Source organism: Sycon ciliatum, chromosome 9 (genome assembly GCF_964019385.1).
Source record: "Sycon ciliatum chromosome 9, ocSycCili1.1, whole genome shotgun sequence".
Taxonomy (NCBI): domain Eukaryota; kingdom Metazoa; phylum Porifera; class Calcarea; order Leucosolenida; family Sycettidae; genus Sycon; species Sycon ciliatum.
The window spans coordinates 9,093,415-9,110,914 of NC_088651.1; the positions used below are offsets into that span (position 1 = coordinate 9,093,415).

The 17,500-nt window shown below is 49.6% G+C and overlaps 1 protein-coding gene and 1 long non-coding RNA gene across 3 annotated transcripts in view; both read left to right on the forward strand.

The window, feature by feature from the left end:
• Positions 1–1,441, forward strand: part of LOC135824459 (cation-dependent mannose-6-phosphate receptor-like) — a 36,127-nt gene extending 34,686 nt beyond the window's left edge. For both annotated transcript variants that reach the window (XM_065337198.1, XM_065337199.1), the window contains exon 7: positions 1–1,441. This exon is cut by the window's left edge and continues 211 nt beyond it. The gene's annotated coding sequence lies outside the window, so the exon portion shown is untranslated.
• A 4,230-nt stretch (positions 1,442–5,671) lies between these two features.
• The window catches only part of LOC135824461 (uncharacterized), a 21,434-nt gene continuing 9,605 nt past the window's right edge, over positions 5,672–17,500 (forward strand). The window contains exon 1 of the long non-coding RNA XR_010554854.1: positions 5,672–5,867. This is a non-coding gene — a long non-coding RNA (uncharacterized LOC135824461). The remainder of the gene's footprint in view (positions 5,868–17,500) is intronic.

A 17,500-nucleotide genomic window follows, 5' to 3' on the forward strand; every position in this document is an offset into this window, starting at 1 on the left:
CATTGCCTGCTAGCTTAGTGGCTATGCTATGTTGGTGTTTGTTGTGGTCTTGTGCAAGTGCTTCACCGCCACCGCCACCACCACCATGGCTGTGTGTGTGTGTGTGTGTGTGTGTGTGTGTGTGTGTGTGTGTGTGTGTGTGTGTGTGTGTGCGTGTGCGTGCATGTGCGTGTGTGTGTGTGTATCCGCCATGCAATAGCTCACCATCTGCCGAGTGGTGACATTGCACCGCCTAGCAGCAGGATCAGCAGCAGCACCACTGGGCCAGGTGATGGTGAACACCAGCTCAATGCTGAGCTTTCAGCGCTTGCCCCCCCCCCCACTGCTACTGGTATCCACGCTAGTACTGCTGCTGCTGCTGCTCCTGCTGCCTTTGGTTTCAATGTTGACTGCCGCCATTGCAGCTGCTCCTGCTGCCTTTGGTTTCAATGGTGACTGCCGCCATTGCTGCTGCTTCTGTTGCCGTTGAAGTTGTGAACGATGTGAGCTTCATCTTTTCTTCCTTTTTTTCTTTTTAAATCATGCAATATTTATAAAAATGTGTTGAGTCAGTCATGGTCACGCATACAGCGTACAATTATAATAATTCATCCGTTTCCAAGAAGTATACAATACAATTACGCCGGGCAAGGCTTTGTCCCCCTTTCGAGTATCCTGCACGCCTGCTCCATGTCCCGCTGTTGACTGGTTGCCCGCTCCTGTGAAGGTCTCTGTCATAGTCTACACCCTGTGTAGTATGAAGGGAGACACATTACTAGATGTCTACTACTAGTCACTGCTAGCCACTGCTAGTGGTAGTCTCACTGTCTGCTCACACTGCATCCCGGTTGGGAGCAGGAGCAGGTGCAGCGTGTGAATGTATGTGACTTTTCTAAGTTTGCTTGACTTTACTTGGCGCATTCGAACAGAATTGCAGCACCCAGGCCTGCAGTCTGCTCGGATCTTTTCCTCGTCTTTCCCGCTGCTTCTCTCGTTTATTGGCCAATCTTGTTTAGGATACAATGGCATCACCCTGATCCTCCCCCTGTCCGCTGGGTTGTGCCACGGCACATTGCTGTACTGGCATATTGCTGTACTGGTACATTGCTGTACTGGCACATAGCTGTACTGGCACATTGCTGTACATGCACTGCTATATTGCTGTACTGGTTCGTTCTCTTCTTTTTTTCCTTTCTCTGACACCAGGCCATGGAGGCATCATGTCACCACTGTCACTCGTTTTCAGATACAATGTATGTGTAACTTAGTATCCTATACCCGGTACCCAGTAACCGGTACCCAGGAACATACAGGCAGCCATGTCTCAAAGTTTGTCTTTTCCTTTGTTTTGTTAGTTTTGAAGTGAATACTTTAGGTTACCGGTACTTCTATTGAAGTGCAATAGTTTCCAGTGAATAGTTACCATGGCAACAGTGGCGTGAACTTACTGTTGTCTACGCTACGCTGTAGTGACCTCATTGATGTCGGTCTGCTGTGCAATGCAGCAGGTGTACGAGTCGTACTCGTACAGACTCGAACTAGTTAACTGTGAAGCCAACGTCTTTTATGAGTTTTATTATTAGTAATTTATTACACAGACGCAGTGTGCTTAAGTTAGGTTCTGCGAAAGTGCTCAATACAATCATATACCTGATTCAGTCAGAGCGGCGTACACAAAGGTACACAATGAAAACCTTGGTCAAATTCCGTTGTTGTCTGATGATTTGTTCAGCCATGAAACTCTGAGTGGAATTTGCCCAATGCTTTAATTGTGTGCCTTTGAGTTTTATTAATAATTTTTTTAAATTGTGTATTAAAACAGCAAGTACACCATAGCTACAATCAAGAGTCCATAACCCCCCAGAGTGTGCAACTCCAGGTTGGGGTCTGGCGCAACGAAATCCAAACATTGCGTCATCCGGTCCCCGGGCAAGCATGCGCGGATGGGGCCATATCCCCATGTGCATATCTGGTACATCCGGCGGGGGTTTCAAGTTGAAGGTTGCTTTGAAGCAAGCCACGGAAGTGTCACGTAAAACGTTTGCTGCACGGGCTATGCAGTGTCAGCAGAACGGCTTTGATTTCACAGTCACAGAATTTTTTTATTTGAAGAGAGTTTCTCTGCTCGTTGTCTGAAAAGCTTGTATTGGGAGAGTTCGTGACTCCGGGATAGCAAGAATAGGCATGGATATAGATTTACAAGATTTGATGGAAATAGCTCTTGGCACACGGCATGAAGACCCGATCGATTTCGAAGTAGATGTGCTTCAACCTGCAGTGAATGTTCCTGCTGGGTTCACAACCAGACGGTTCAAATTGACGGGTGTTCCATTGCATGTGAGAAGCACAGACTTGGAGCAATAAATCTCTATCCAGGTGCTGGAAGAATTAACAATTTCCAACACTCGACAATCGAGAGAAGAAAATGAGGAGCCCAGATCGAACAAAAACTGACGAATATCGTCCACAGAGACACTGCACTCCGGCGACAATGGGGAGCGCTTTGCTTTAGGTTCAACAGTGGCCATTGTTCTTCTCTTATCGGAGAGACACTCAAAAGAGAAAACTGTTCGACAACTCTAAAATAATTCTTTGTGTACTCAGTGAGCCTTTCCAGGCGTGTTACGTACAATACCTGACCGTGGATTAGTGCTGACCCGAATTTGCTAGCAATTCTTCTAGCAAAATATCGAAGAATTTTGAAAGGGAATTTGCTGGCAAAATGGAGCAAAATATCGGTGTGTTGGCTGGGAATTGGGAGATTTTACACATATACGGTGCACATGACTCATTTCGGCACAATTTTACCAACACGTGACTCACTTTTTCTCATTTTTGCCAACACGTAACCCACTTTCGGTCAGTTTTCTCACACGTGACACAAATTTTGGAGCAAAAAGGGAGCAAAATATCGAGTGGCCTAGCAAAATGAAAGCAAAATTTCGACGATGCACGAGCAAAATTATGCCGCAAAATATCGAGATTCAGCTGGCAAATTCGGGTCAGCACTACCGTGGATTCGTAAAGAAAGACCCCAAATTGGGCAAACGGGCGAAGTAGGTCCGGGCCAAACTTCCCATTTCGTCATAGCTACTCACTACATGACGTATGAAGTTTGGATTTCGTTGCGGCACTGATTTGTGCTGAGAAGGATCACGAGTTGCACACTCTGGGGGGTTATGGACTCTTGCTACAATGTATGTGGTTAGTAACAGGGAGTCGATATTTTACGACTCCCTGGTTAGTAACTTAGTGCATCGCTGACCTCAAGCGAAGGACCCTGGTTCGAGAGAATGGAAAAGTCTGAATTTTTTCCTATACAATGTACTGACCAAGTACGAAGTCAATGTTATTAGATTTATCACGACTAGCCAAAGCCTGTGTTCAATCCCTAAAAAGGAGTCAAATATAAGCGGTCAATATAGCCCTAAGGAGTGAAATATGCAGGAATATTTGACTGCTTAGGTATAGCAAAAATCTAAGGAAATCAACACTAAGCCTCTAAGGAAGTGATAATCACCAAGATCGTGATAGCGGCTTCGGCGATGATTAGCTAAGAAAGGTGTTTGCTCCCCTCACTGAAGCTCGCGCCTTTCCGCCGACTTGACTTGACTGAGTCACAACTCGACTCAGACTACCACTGTACCAGTAAGACAACTCCCGGCCTAGAATAAAGAGGGTCAGAACCACCGGGTCTAACACCCATACCGTTCAGATGGTCAGAAAGACCGGGGCTCTGCCAACCGTGGATGGTCGTACTCATGGTGTACTTGAGTAGTACGGTCACTGTCACTGTTTCCGAACACGGTGGCCTCCGCCTTGTTTACATGCTGTCAATCAACAACACGTTTTCAACAAAACAAGGTTTTTCTAATACATGTACTCAGTATACAGTACATGTACATGTACCTTGTACAATCATGTACATGTATATACGTCATGTTGTTGGTTGACAGAATGACACAAAGTGGAGGACACCGTGTTCAGAAACAGTGACCTTTCTACAACCATCCACGGTGGTGAAGGCCTACCCATGGCCTCGTCGGGACATCACCAACCTCGTCTACAGAGAGCACCTCGTCACGACAGTGACATGGTGGTGACAGTGACTGTTGTCAGCTGACGAGCTGAGAGAGGGACGCCATGGGCAGAAGTTAGTTGGAAGAAAAAAAGAGTTTGAAAAGGAAAACAATTCAGGTTAAAATAGCTACTATGTTTTATGACTATCAAGAAGACATCCAGGAGTAATCACAGAATACACGACTGACGTTAGGAGAAGTCTAAAACAAACTCCCCTAGAATAAAGAGGGTCAGAACCGGGTCTAAGACCCACACCGTCCAGATGATCTCAACACACTGGGGCTCTACCAACCGTGGATGGTTGTAGAAAAAGGTCACTGTTTCCGAACACAGTGTCCTCCACCTAAGTCCTTGTTTCATGCTGTCAGCCAACAACATGTGTGAACTAAAACAAGGTTTAGAAGAGGTTGGTGCGACTTCGGCGATAGTAGGGGAAGAGTGTGTTGCTCCCTACATGGAAGCTCGCGGTTTTCCTGCCGACTTGAATTCTCACTTGACTGACTCACGACTGCCATCCAGAGCACACGAGAAGTCCATCGAACCGTCCACTCCGCAAACCTGCAAGAAAGCACAACTCCCTGCTCAATACACAGTGTTTCGGGGAATTCACCCCTCATCAGTTGAGCGTGAGTAGGCTGAGCTCAATTGATGAGGGGTGAATTCCCAGAACACTTTGTATTGAGCAGGGAGTGGCGCCTTCTTGCAGGTTTGCCGAGTGAACGGTTCGATGGACTTCTCGTGTGTTCTGGATCATGGATGGCAGTCGTGAGTCAGTCAAGTAAAACAAGGTTTTATAATAATAATTTTTATTAATAAATATTTTAATACCGTCACACCAATCATGACTTGTCATGTACTGTTGTGGACATGGACATCCGGTCGCACGTCTAGCGGCCCCAGGCCCCAGGGTGCTGACCATGCCGCAGCCGTGGATTAGCGGTACACACATGCATTTTAGGCGCTGCAGCGCGCTAGTCGCATCGGATCAACAGGTGCCACGCAGCGTTCTGTACGCGCTGAGGGCGCCGGCCCCGGTCAATCGACCGGATTTCCATGTCCGCTACAGTAGATCTGCATGTCCACTGTATGTAGACCATGGTAGACGACCTGATGACTTGAAAGTGCAGTGGTAGTATAGCTAGAGACGTGGAGCCTAGACGTGTGAGACGTGTGAGATGATGAGGGATTCCATGGCTGAGACGCAGCGCTAAAATGAGGTGACATGACGCACGGCCTTGGCGACATCAGACTCGGATATCTAGACAACAAGGAGTGCTGTCAAACGCGAAAGGACTGGTCTTGTTGATTCGATGGACCGAATGCAGTATCGATATCCATGACCATGCCCATGTACTGATGTAGACGTGCAGACGTGGTCATGACTTGTTTTTTGTGTCAGTAGTGACAAGTCCACAACGGTCAACGGTCTACTACAACGTCGGTCTACAATCCACAGCTCCAGCACTGCAGCACATGCCAGCTCGTCAGGCCCCTGCGCACGCGACTACACGTCTACAGAGTTCCCCCCCCCCGGCCCCAGCAGAAAAAAGTGAGTCATGCCACCAGTATCTTGTTTCCGAGGCACTTACTGCGCCGTCCCACGCATGTGCAGTCAGTGTTTATTTGGTTTGATTACAGGTAATGGAACAGGAAGGTTGTGTGGTGTTTGAGCTGGTCATTTTGTATAGCGTTTTGTCAAGAGCTCGTGCTAGTTCTGCGGGGAAGTGAAGACTCCTTGCGGCCATCACCGGACCGCGGAGTTGGAGAAGCCACTATCAATTGCCAGCTGCATTGTGCAGCATCGGCAGGTAAAGTTTACAATATTTTGTGTTTCCTGAACATACCACATATGTACAGTGTATCCGGGAATACGTGCGCTGTTACCGCACTAGGTAGAAAAGTGGCTGTAGGTCTACCTGGTCCACCCTCTTAGACTAGCAGACAACCTCGGGGGGGGGGGGGGGGGGGGGGGGTGAGGATTCAGCATTATCGTTTTATAGATTTTTACTATTTTTAACGAGTATTGCCTGCGAACACGACATGCATTATTTTTCTGCTGTTCTACTGTCATGGACATGGAAATCCGGTCGCACGTCTAGCGGCCCCAGGGCGCTGGCCATGCAGCCATGGGTAAGCAGTACACACATGCATGACATTATTATGCTGGTCGCATCGGATCAACATGTGCACTGTTCTGTAGGTGCTGAGGGCGCCGGCCCCCGGTCAATCGAATGGATTTCCATGTTCGCGACAGTACATAATATACTCGTACATACTAGATACTGTATCCGGATCAGGAACGCTGTTTCCCCATTGTAAGGCAAAGTTTTCCCCTGACCCCTGTACAAGACAACCCATTGTAAAACAATTTTAATCGAGCCCCTCCTATACAAGACAACATGAAACATTGAACGAGCTACAGGAGCTGGAAAAAAACGAATCCAGACAAATCACATTCAAACTTTCCGCCTAGCTGCTGGCAGGGGAACATTGGGCCGTCCGAGCAATTTTGTAGTCCATGGTCATATGCTTTGTCTTGTAATGACTGGGAATCGAACCTGTGAGACAGCTAAAGGTGATTTTTATAATGAATTTTTTCTACAAACGAATTGTCTCTTATCCGGATTTGCATACCGTATTTTCCCCATTAAACGTACACGTCTCCATTACTAGTACGTCCCCAATTGTAGTACATGTTGGGTGTGGATCGAAAATATAAAAGGACGGGTCTCTTATAATAGTACATGCCGGAATGATGTGATGGGCATTAGTGGGGTACAGATAACAGGGTCCACCTTACTTCGTTTTTCTTACTCGTTTATCGTCTTTGTGTCTTTGTACACTGATTCTTACCTTGGTTGGGTGTATTTACAGCCTTACAGCATCATTATCATGAGTTGTTTGCCACCCAACCCAGGCAATCAATCTTCCCAGAAACAATAAAAGTACACGTCTCCAATACTAGTACAGTCTCCTATAGTAGTACAGGTCTGACCACCTTTGAAAAAATAAAAGTACTGTACATTTATTGGGGAAAATGCGGTATACTACCATTATACAAATGAGAGTCCTCTGGCTCAGTAGAGTGCTCAAATAGAGCTATCTTACACACATCACAGAGCACCACGCATCATTCGTTGTCTATGGGCATGAAACAATAAGTTACAATGAATGATGTGTGGTGCTCTGTGTCGTGTGCACTGCCATTACATAATGTACACATGGTGTCAGGGGATTTTAGATCTTTGTCTGCTAATGACGGTTGTCTTGTAACCTATGTCGTACTAACAACGTTAAATCTGCACTAGTACACTCATGTCTCTCTAACCCGGACCTCAAAGTTACGGGCACCTACACTGTAGGTATAGCAGGCACCCTGTGGGTGGGTTCTAGTGGTAATATTACTACTCATGTTTTTGTGCAAATACTGACGTCATGTGCCAGATCTCTGTCCCTTCCCCATGCAAACGTATGTGATTGAGAGTTAGGGGCCGTCCGTAAATACATGTGTTTACTTAGAGACGTCTGACAGGCGTTTCTGGTGGGTGTGTTCGCCTGCAAGGCGTTTCTAAAAAAAACATTTCGGAGTGCATGCATACCATACCCCGCGTGTACATGTACATGTGCATGATATGTCATTGCTACAGCTAGTAGTACATGTATATGTGCATGATATGGCATTGCTACAGCTAGTAGTACATGTATATGTGCATGATATGGCATTGCTACAGCTAGTAGTACATGTATATGTGCATGATATGGCATTGCTACAGCTAGTAGTACATGTATATGTGCATGATATGTCATTGCTACAGCTAGTAGTACATGTATATGTGCATGATATGGCATTGCTACAGCTAGTAGTACATGTATATGTGCATGATATGGCATTGCTACAGCTAGTAGTACATGTATATGTGCATGATATGGCATTGCTACAGCTAGTAGTACATGTATATGTGCATGATATGGCATTGCTACAGCTAGTAGTACATGTATATGTGCATGATATGGCATTGCTACAGCTAGTAGTACATGTATATGTGCATGATATGGCATTGCTACAGCTAGTAGTACATGTATATGTGCATGATATGGCATTGCTACAGCTAGTAGTACAGGTAGGCGTTAAGACACACTACACTACACTGCACGCGTCAGGGACACATACCTGTTCGCTATAAACATGATAACGGGTCAATTTTGAAAGGATTCAAACAGGGACATGGACAAGGGTTCGCTATAATTATCACGAATTTCGCTATATGCGAGTTCGTTATAAGTGGAGTCGACTGTACTGTATATGTGTGCATAGTATCAAGAGTATATATCCCCGTTATATACTCTCGATAGTATAGTGTTGATTATGAGTGGTATTATCTGCAGTTTTGGGGGGCGTTTCTGGGGGTCGGTGGGTGGGTCAAGAAAGAAACGCCTGTTGGACATCTCTAAGTAAATACATGTATTTATGGACGGCCCCTAAGGGCCGTCCATAATTATCGATCTTTTACACGAAGAGAAAAAGCTTCGTTTATGGGTGGGTGGTCAAGGGGAGTTTCGTTTTGAAAAATATTGATATGTGAGACATCAAGGTATTCTTGCTGTCAAGTGAATCTATTTTTTCGTTCAGGGGGGGGGGGGGGTGGGGGTGGGGGAGGGGGGGGGGGGAGGGTCGTAACTAAACTTTCTCGTTTCGTGAAAATTATCGATAATGCCGGATAGCCCCTTCTGGACATTTCAGAGTTACAGGCAGTGTGTGGTCTGAGACCGCCCGGAAAAGAGAGATACCATGTATGAGTGTGAAGTCGGCGTGGAAACAAGCTTGAAATCTAAAAGAAATCAATAGTTAGGATTCAGCAAATTGAAAGATCCCTTATAAGCAGATACCGTAATTTTGGGAGTGTTAGCCGCACAGAGGTCTAAGCAGCACCCCCCCCCCCCCCCTCCCCCTAACCATCGGGTCCAACATTGTTAGTTTTGTTGACATTTGGTATAAAAGCCACACGTCAGACTGAGGCTGTGTTTACATGAGAGTTTCAACCCGGGTTGAAAGGCTGTACGATAGACAAAATAGGTGAGCGTTAACATGAAGACAGTTGACCATGGTTGACCCGGGTCAAATACTGATATGCCGCCAAAAGTCCACTTCTAGTCGAGAGTCCTGTATGGCCACGTGAATACTTTCGCGCGAAATTTGCATATCCAGTGCTATTCAAACCTGGCGCGAGATACGCACAGAAGTACGTTTGTACGATTTTCTGGCCCCCGGGTTGATTTAAACCCTCTCCTTGGGGGAGGGTTGAAATCAACCCTGGAAGAAATTTCAACCGGGTCAAGCGCAATGCATAATGTAAACGCGCCATTCATTTTGTGTACTTGTACATGGCGGGTTGAAATCGGTCGAACTCAACCCGGGTTGAAAACTCTCATGTTAACACAGCCTTACTCATACCAAGAGTACATAACCCCCAAGAGTGTGCAACTCCAGCTATGGGGTCTGCGGCAGAACTTCACAACGCGTACCGAACCAGTACACATTATTTGCACCCTGTGCATGATAGATGCAGGGTAGCACTGCTTTGGGTTCAACTCAGATTACTCTCTTGTGGTCACTTTGCACTGTTTGCAAGCGTAACCTTTTGAACAATGTCACGTGATGTGAAGTTCTGCCGTCGCAAAACCTGCATAGAGGCTGTTTCTTGTACAAGTCGAGCCCAGGGCTCAACTGTACCCCACAAGTTTAGAACATCCACGAGTTCTGAAGTTGAGTATTGGAAGATTCTCTTTTCACACAACTAAATAATTGCACACTCTGCCAGCAAGGAACAAAGGAAAAAAGCCCCGACTAAAAAGGGCTACAGGCTAATATATGCACAAGGGTAGATCCACACCGTACAGTAAGAATGCACCGGAAGCGAAAGAAACAAATACCACGCGCGCAGCGTCAGGATTCTGCGCACAGCTACAGGCAGATCACGCAGTCCGCGGTGTGGACTGAAACTCCACAAAGAAAAGTAAGTCTACAATGCACTATAACCTAAGCATCGGGCCATAGATCCATAGTGGCACCGCAATGAAACACGAGAAGGATCATGCATTCACGCAATACAGTTATGATGATCACAAGTGCAACCAGCAGCATGGATACTACGGGAATCACTACTAACGGCTATGAATGATAACATAATCACACAGTAGAAAGAGGTGTCAGGTGGTTGAACAGCAGTAGTTTTGCCAACATCCTCCCCCCGGTGACGATCCATCGGTCACCCTATCGTCGGACATCCAGGACGCAGATCTTACTGACAGGTCGTCGGAGGGTGCCGGTCTGCGTCTGCACATCTGCTACTCGCACTCGTCCGTCTGGGCCGGGATAGACAGCAGTAACACGTCCCTTCGGCCAAGTGCCTCTCGGCAGGCTTCCATCGGCGATCACAACAATGTCGTCAGGCTTCACAGGTCTTGGATCGGCACCATGCCATTTCGTCCTCCTTTGGAGGCAGGGCAGGTATTCTTTTAGCCAGCGTCGCCAAAAGTGGGCTGCGAGGGTCTGTGCTATGCGCCACTGCTTCCTGAGACAGAGGTCATCTTCCGTGAAGAGTCCTGGTGGGTGCGTCTGAGCTGGTGTCCCAGGCAGAAAATGGTTCGGGGTCAGGCTGTCCTCGTCCTTTGGGTCGCATGATACATGAGTTAACGGGCGGCTGTTCAGGGTTGCTTCGACTTCAGCGAACAGGGTCGTTAAGACTTCCTCTTTAGGAGACCTCTCGTGTAACACTGCACTCAGGGCGGTTTTCACAGAGCGAACGAGTCGCTCCCAGGCTCCACCCATGTGCGGACTTGCTGGCGGGTTGAAACGCCACTCCACTCCCTTCGGCGTCAGGAATCCCGTAATCTTCTCCCGGTCAAGGTCTTGCAAGGCCTCACGCATCTCTCTCTCGGCGCCATGGAAATTGGTGCCATTGTCAGAGTACAGGACTCCCGGGTAGCCTCGTCGACTGGCCATTCTTCGGATCGCCATGATAGCGCTGTCGGTCGTTAGGTTATGAGCGATCTCAAGATGAACTGCTCGCGTGGTGAGACATGTAAAGATAGCACCATACCGCTTCTCACGTCTCCTGCCAACTGTCACTTCCAGAGGCCCGAAGTAATCCAAACCACAGTGCGTAAACGGGCGGACGAAAGCAGCTGTTCTGCCCTCGGGCAAGTTGCCCATCTGCGGAGGTATCGGCTTGGAGCGATCATTCTTACAGCGTTGGCAAACGGACCATGTGCGCCGCACCGCAGTACGTAGTCCCGGTATCCAGTAACGTCGGCGGATCTCGTTGGCTACCTGAGCCTGTCCTTGGTGACCACAGATATCGTGGAGGTGTTGGAGCATGAGTCGAGTGTACGCGTGATCTGGTGGCAGGATAACCGGATCCAGATCAATGGCGCTCCCACTCGGTGCGGTCCTGACCCGTCCACTCATGCGGATCACACCAACTCCATCGATGGTTGGGGACAGAGTGTACAGACGACTCGCTTTCGTCACAGACCCATTTTTCTTCAGTTCTGCAACGTCACCTGCAAAGCTGTCTCTTTGAGTCCTGAGCCACCACAGCTCTTGAGCCCTTTGGAACTCTGTCGGAAGGAGCTCCCCAACAGTGGCTGGCTTTCCGGCTGCCTTGGCCCGCAGGTTCTTGACGTATCGAGCCATCCATGCTGTGACTCTCACCAGCTTCATCCACGATGAATAACTGTTGGCGTCTGGTAAGACCAACGGCTCTGGCACGGTGTGCATTCCGGCAAACTCTGCCTTCATTTCCTGGCGATCAGCATCGACGTCAGTAGCCTTCGCATGTGTGGTCTCCTCTGGCCAATCAGCCTCTGGAGCTTGCAAGAACTTCGGACCCTGAAGCCAATGAAGTTGTCTGCCTTGGACATCTGGCAGTACTCTCGTTGCGGCATCAGCTGGATTGAGGGTTGTTGGCACCCACCTCCACTGTGACACTGCAGATAGTTCATCGATCTCACCGACTCTGTGGGCGACAAACGGCTTGAACTTCCTGGCATCTGCCTGAATCCACCGAAGGACTGTTATTGAATCTGTCCATAGCGTTGTGCTGTCGATGAGTAGGTCGTGCCCTTCCAGAACCGTCCGTGCTATTCTTGCAGCCATGAGTGCCGCCTGTAGCTCGAGCCTTGGGATGGAAATCGGCCGTAACGGGGCGACACGACTCTTGCCCAGGACGAAAGAGACTTGAGAGGTCCTGTCTTCAAGAGTTGTTCGAAAGTATGCGACGGCTGCAAAGCCGTCCTCGCTGGCGTCGCCAAAGACATGAAGCTGACATGACTTCCTCGTTGACATTCTCAGGCAGTAGCAGCGGGGTACAACGATGTGACTTAGCTCGCGGAGACCTCCCCACCACTGACGCCACTTTTCCAGCAGACTGTCCGGTAGGGGTTGGTCCCACCCAACTCCAGTGCGCCAAACATCTTGCAGAAGGACTCGTGCTGCTAGGGTATGACAGGATAGAAACCCCATCGGGTCGAACACTGACATGATCATGCGGAGTGCCTGTCGCTTTGTTGGCCGGGGTGACTTAGCTTCTTGGTCAACGAGGCGTTGACTGAGGCGGAAGTTAAATTGATCAGTCTCTGGGTCCCACTTCAGACCAAGCGCTCGCTCCATGGGCAGCTCCGTGCCGCTGTTGAATGTCGGTGCGTCAACTGCTCGGCGCTCTGCTGGAATGTGCTGCAGCAGCTCTCTGGAGTTGCTGACCCAGTGGCGAATGAGGAACCCACCAGCATCGTGGATGGCCGACACCTGGTCCACTCGGTTTCTGGCTTGTTCTTCATCATCGGTGGAGTCATAGTAGTCATCGACATAGTGATTCTCACAGATGGCCCGTACGGCGTCAGGCCACCGATCGGTGAACTCCGAGGCGTTCTTTCGCATCACATACTGAGCGGCTGCCGGCGAGCATGTGGCACCAAATGTCATTGCTGTCATTTGCATGACATCTGGCTCTCGGCCACGGTCACGCCCTCGCCACAGGAATCTCTGTGCTGGCAGATCCTCTTTCCTGATGAGTACCTGATGAAACATCTGTTGGATGTCTCCGCCGAAACCAATTCGGTGTTGCCGGAACTTGAAGAGGACACTCGGAAGAGGATTGAGGAGATCTGGTCCACTGACTAGAGCATCATTAAGGCTCATGCCGTTGCTTTTCGCTGCTGCATCGAATACCAGGCGAATTTTCCCTGGCTTGTTGGGGTTAACTACTCCAAAGTGTGGCAAGTACCACCTGCGGCCAACGTTGTCTTGGTCCAGCTCTTCCTCTGTCAGCTTTCTCGCATAGCCTGTAGCGACATACTCTGCAATCTTAGAGCAGTACTGATCTGCATAGGCTGGGTTTCGGTCCATCTTCCTTTCCAGAGACATCAGCCTCGATTTGGCCATTTCGTAGCTCTCGGGGGGGGCGATGTCACTCGAGCGCCATAGCAGACCTGTCTCCCAGCGGGTGCCAACTCGCTTGGTGGTGGACTCCAGCAGCCTCTCGGCACGGACTTCTTCCCTCGAGCTGGTCTTGTTGGAGGTGACCTTCACACCAAACGACTCCGTGCTGAATGACTCCTTGACGAGCTGATGGAGGTCATCGTCAGCGGTTCTTGCAAGGTGGCAATGTTCGATCTGTGGGACTCCTGCCCTGTCATTGCCATGTACTGACCAGCCTAGCTTGCATTTCGTCATCATTGGCGCGCTCGGCGGTCCTTCGATTACCTTGCGGGGAAGAATAAGGTGGCAGTTGTCTTGGCCTATCAAGAGTCTTGGCTTCGTGTTGGCTCCGACGATCTTGGGGCTGTCGGCTAGGTGAGGCCAGCGGCTACTCAGTTTTGGTACGTCGATCTGTTGCTCAGGTAAGTCCATCTTGCTTACTGTCCTCACGTTGTCCAGTGAAAACGTTCCACCGTCTCCTTCAACTTCGACACGGACACTCTGCGACCGTTTGTCTGTCTGATTGCTGTCATCAGTCCAGGTGAGAAACAGCGGGCGACGGGGTCCTTCGGCTCCAATCTCCTTGGCAATGGCAGCATCCATAAGGGTCACCGTGGAGGCCTCGTCAAGGAGAGCTGACGTACGGACTTCACCAGATGGGCCTCGGATCGTCACTGGGACTGTGCGTAGGATGACTCGGTCGCGCCGGTTGCATTTGCCGACAAGATACGTATGTCCTTCCACAGCTTGAGAGCTTGTGTTGGGCTGATCTGGATTCTTGCCACTAGTGCGTGTGTCGTCCGGTCGTTTAGCTGGGTGTAGCAGATGGTGGTGCAAGCGGTCGCACCCTTGCAACCCACATGGCTTCTTGCTCGGGCAGTTACCGCATCGATGCCCATGAGCTAGGCAGGTGAAGCAACGACTCTCGGCCCTTATCCATTTCCAGCGATCGTTGACGCTCTTCTTGGCAAACGTTCGACAGTCCCGAGTGGCGTGGCCGGACCGTTTGCAGAAGGCACATTGCTTCTCGGTGGCGGCGAACGTGCTGCCTCGATGGAATGTGGGGCGCTTCGCACTATCCGCCGGGAACATAGCTGGTCGCTTCACGCGGGACACAGCATCCGCTCTCTCCTCCAGCCACTCTGCTAACGTTTCGAGGGTCACTTCCTGGTCCCGAGTGCGTATGTGCTCCCCCCATAAACGTCGTAGGCTGCTGGGGAGTTTGGAGACGATCTCTTGTCGCAGCGCTGGGTTTGTTATGTGTCCCGTGCTCTCCATCAGCTGCATCGTTGCCACGAGGTTCCCTACCACATTGGCAAGGTCGATCAGTGCTTCAAAGTCCTCTTCTTTCACCGCTCTCTGCTTCTGAGCGTTGTCAATGATGGTTTGTATGACCTGTTCTGGCTGTCCGAAGCGGGTTTCAAGAGTCCGAATGACTCTATCCACATTGTCTGGAATAACGAGCATGGCCATGACTGCCTCTTTGGCTTTACCACCCAACGCCTTCTGGAGGCGTGCCATGTTCTCATGGTTGCTGAAACCGCACTCCTGTGTTGAGACACGGTACATATGGTGGAACATTGGCCATGTAGCAGGGTTTCCAGAGAAATTTGGTAGGTCTCTCCCAGCTGATTGTCTCGCCACCATTCTCTGGAGATCACTCGGGTGGGATTCCGCTGGTTGCGTCTGCGCATTTGCCACAGGTAAGCGTTCGGCCAGAACCTGGGCCAGCTGCGCCATGGCTGTCGTCATCGTCCTTCCAACTGAGTCTGACACAGTGGATGCCGAATCCACTCCAGCTGTGGCTGTACTGGGCGCTTTGGCACGTTGGTCGGTTGGAGGGGCGGCCTCGTGTGTGCCCTGGCGGTATGCGCCGAGCTGACTCTTCAGCTCTTCCAGCTCAGATTCCTGGGCACTCAACTCACGTTCCAGCTCTCTTCTCTCATTCCCGCGGGCTTCAGCCTCTTGTGCCAGCTCCTCCCCGACGCCGTCAAGTTGTTTCGCTTGGCTGGCGACCTGAGCCTGAACGTCTGCTAGTGCTCGGCGCTGCAACTCGAGCTGTCTGTCGCGGGCAGTGAGTTCCTGTCTTAGGACCGCAGACTCTTTCTTTTCAGCGCTCAGTCTGCAAGTAAGATCGGACCTTTGGTCTTCTGCGGCCTGCAGTGTATTACAAAGCTCGTGATGTGCAGAGGCTTCGAGGGCCAGCCTGTCACAGTACGCACGCTCTTTACATTCCATTTCCATGGTCATAGCCTGCAGTTTCCTCTCAGTCTCAGCTAGGGCAAACTTAGCGGCTGACAGTTTCTGCTCACAGTATTCATGTGTACTGATGGTGTCTGGCCTGGGCTGTACTGGTGGTACGCCAGTGGCAGTGGCTGGACTCCTACATACATTTGGTACAGTGAAAGGATTCCAGTCAGAGAGCAGGTCAACAGCTGGCACAAGTGCTTGCCTTGGCATTTGACTATCACAAGCACCTGGTACCTGTACTGTCTGGCTGGGTGTATGACTGTTACTCACAGCCTGAGACCGAACTACAGTGGCTTTATCATGTTGTGGAGCGGGTGTGGTGGCTCCGACTCCAAGATGTTGTGGGCTTACTTGAGCACTAGAAATCTCTATGAGATCAGAGACTTCACGCTCACCGGTATCACGACGCAAATCCCACTGTCGTTCCTCATACTCTTCCACAGGAGGGGTACCAGCCGTATCACTATCGCTATCACCGGGAAGCTCCTCCGCATCTTCACCCAGTGCAGCTCTCCGTGCCGACAAGCGCATCTCCGAGAGCTTTCTCTGCGTGGCGAGTTCTTTCTCGCGGGCTACTCTTTCCAACTCCGCGATATTCTCTGCTTCCGCTACCTCGGCAGCAAGCAGCTTCGCTCTCTTGATGGCACTACTAGCACTAGTCCTGCTACTCTTGGTAGCATTTGTCTTCCTGGAAGACGTTGTTGACGCTGCTGTCAGCGTTGGTGACGGACTGTTCCGTCGTTTCTCCTGTTCGGAGATCATTCCTTCCGGAGAAAATCGATTGGGTTCACAACCCTTGTTCGTTCTGGTTGAGCGACGTAGCTCTTTGCCACTCTCCATGGCTTATCTCGCCTCAGAGGCGTCACAATAGCCGGCTCGAGATCCGGCTCGAAGGACCAATGTTTCTTGTACAAGTCGAGCCCAGGGCTCAACTGTACCCCACAAGTTTAGAACATCCACGAGTTCTGAAGTTGAGTATTGGAAGATTCTCTTTTCACACAACTAAATAATTGCACACTCTGCCAGCAAGGAACAAAGGAAAAAAGCCCCGACTAAAAAGGGCTACAGGCTAATATATGCACAAGGGTAGATCCACACCGTACAGTAAGAATGCACCGGAAGCGAAAGAAACAAATACCACGCGCGCAGCGTCAGGATTCTGCGCACAGCTACAGGCAGATCACGCAGTCCGCGGTGTGGACTGAAACTCCACAAAGAAAAGTAAGTCTACAATGCACTATAACCTAAGCATCGGGCCATAGATCCATAGTGGCACCGCAATGAAACACGAGAAGGATCATGCATTCACGCAATACAGTTATGATGATCACAAGTGCAACCAGCAGCATGGATACTACGGGAATCACTACTAACGGCTATGAATGATAACATAATCACACAGTAGAAAGAGGTGTCAGGTGGTTGAACAGCAGTAGTTTTGCCAACAGAGGCTATGCAGGCAGTTGCACACTCTTGGGGGTTATGTACTTTTGCTCATACCTATGTCACGTATGTCCAGTCGGAGAAACGTGATCATTGACATCTCACTGCGAACTACTTATAGCTGCTAAGCACCATAAGACATCATCAGTGGAATGTCCAGCACAGAATCCACTCTGGGTATTCGATACAAACCTATTCACAAGACCGCTTATTCAACGCAGTACAATCAATGACAGGACATTTCGTAGTCCGGTTAGATACACAATAGGG